At 38.5% G+C, this 2,304-nt stretch overlaps 1 long non-coding RNA gene across 1 annotated transcript; it reads right to left on the bottom strand.

Moving 5' to 3' along the window:
* Window positions 1-6: 6 nt before the first annotated feature.
* On the bottom strand, window positions 7-2,298 carry LOC127751621 (uncharacterized). The gene is made up of 6 exons (XR_008012183.1): window positions 2,067-2,298; window positions 1,869-1,984; window positions 1,480-1,660; window positions 1,208-1,389; window positions 838-979; window positions 7-466 (listed from the first exon to the last, which is right to left on the bottom strand). It is a non-coding gene; the product is annotated as an uncharacterized LOC127751621 (long non-coding RNA).
* Window positions 2,299-2,304: the final 6 nt, after the last annotated feature.

Genomic DNA, 2,304 nt, shown 5'->3' on the forward strand with positions numbered 1-2,304 from the left:
TCCATGTCAAGTGTGCATTCCCAGTCGATAGCAAATTAATGCCCTCAAACCGTTACAACAATCGACATCAGAACACATGGCAGAAAAGAAGATTGGAACACTATCCTATAGAACACACTAAGGTGGTACAGAAATAATAAGCTAAATCGATAACATTGATGAAACTGTCTCCAGACTAGACGCATCATTATTTCTCCCCCTGCTCCTTTCAAATTGGTCTGATCAACACTCTGCAACGTATCAGCAGCTGGATAACACACACTGAGCACTAATAATTCAGAACATCTACTTATTGAATTTCAACCGACTGTATAAATACTAGGACTAAACTGATGCTACTTAACTTAGATATAGCCTCCAGATCACATGCTGTAAAAATGAACTGCAGCCCGTGTCAGCAGTACGAATGTTAACAAACAGAAGGAGATATGTTTACACCAAGTAAAATTCGTAGTTTAAAAAAAAACTGGGAACAAAACAGAAAAATTTCAGATTAGATTATTACTTTTTCTATTAACAGGAAAAATAAAACAATAAGTAACACAAATTTTGATACATTAGAAAAAGGATTGGACATAATATTAAACTGAATCATTGAAGTTTTCAACATGTACATTGCAAGCAAGATCTACTCTCATTAAACCCGTTGAATGTAGTGGACATACGGACCAGGAAAATGTTTATCTCAAGAACTGCGCATGTTCTTAAACTGGCCAAATAATTAAAATTCCATCAATCTGAGGCCAAACACAAACCAGGTTTATAACTCCAATGTTGAGACTAGAAGAACAAACTGAAATAAAATTATAACAAGAGAAAAGAACCGGCTGTGCTTACCCTCTTAGGTGCAACTGGAAATGGAAATATACTGACGATCGAGTAGAATTGAAGCAATCACATCAGGTGGGTTGAAAGAAACGAAATTTTTGAGCTACCTTGAAGGACAAGTGGGCATAAGGATCTCCTTCGACTTCCTTTACTGTAGTGAAAACAGAGAAATAAAGCATTGATTTGGAAGACAAAAAACAAAAAAACAAAAACAGCTACTAAACTAACAAAATCTAGAGAGCAGCAATAAAAATTGGTTAATGAGCAAGAAAGCAGCATGCTAATACTTCAAAATCCAACATGAGTAAAGGGACATTACAATCTTTGACGTCACACGACAATGGATATCATAACATTGACATTAACATGCTCAACTTACCCCATTTAAGCAAGTTCAATCCATGATGTTTCTTTGTTTCAAGTAACACAGCAGCTAATGATAATGCTCCAAACTGCATGACAGTGTACTCTTTTATCATGAGTTATATGCAATTGAGCTGCAGGTCCAATAATGCCAAGTGATATGAGCAGTCAAATCTTTGAGATGAGGCAGCAAAGGTCCTGAAACATATGATGAGAAAGAAATAGCTGGGAAGTTTCAAAAGCTGTGGTTTCAATTTTTTAAACAGTACTTCAATTTATCTTTCTTACAACTGATTATTGAGGGTCCAGAACAAAGGAGCCAAGATGTTGGTTTAATCGATCCTAAGAAGTCTTCCCATCAAAGCATATGGCAAAGGAAAGGGTAGTTTGTACCACTACGGCAATGGATGACAACCGTCAATGGATCAAGCACACTAAAAATGTAATTCCTGTATGAAAACCAGTTGGCCTGTGAAAATAAAAGAAAAAACAAATGAAGAGAAACAAAATCATAGAAACTATTGAACAGTCATCTCCATCAAATAATACAAAAATAAACCACAATAATATGACAAAAAGAAGATTTAGCAATAATATGTTTTCAAGACGATCCCCGGTGGAGGCGTTACTTATTTGGGACCACCTTGAATCAGGCACTTAGTTTACAGTATACTTACAATTCAAATCGAAACTAGAAGCGAAGTTCTTTGGAGGATTACTACTTATATTTGAATCCAATTCATTGGTATCCCCATTTAATATAAAAAATAAGCCACTGGTTAAATAAGAACAGCTGCAACACAAGAGAAAAAAACAGAATATATTTTTCCTTTCACAAATTAACACATTATTAGACGATAAGAAGGCACAGTTACCAAGTGTCATTAGTCGATGCGGCGGCTCCGGTCATCAGAAGCCCGGGCCTCAGCGACTCGACTCCTGCTAGCGCATCACTGGATGGACCCTGTCGACTGGATGTCCTTGGCGACGGGGAGGGGGGCAGGCCCTGCGTGTGTTGCCCTAGGCGCGTCCCTGGCTAGCACCGCCATCTGGCCCCTGAAGTGGACGAGCGTGAGCCCGAGGTGCCCGTCGACACCGAGAGCAGGACGCCCG

The sequence above is a fragment of the Frankliniella occidentalis genome, unplaced genomic scaffold (genome assembly GCF_000697945.3).
Source record: "Frankliniella occidentalis isolate FOCC.00 unplaced genomic scaffold, Focc_3.1 Scaffold615, whole genome shotgun sequence".
NCBI lineage: Eukaryota > Metazoa > Arthropoda > Insecta > Thysanoptera > Thripidae > Frankliniella > Frankliniella occidentalis.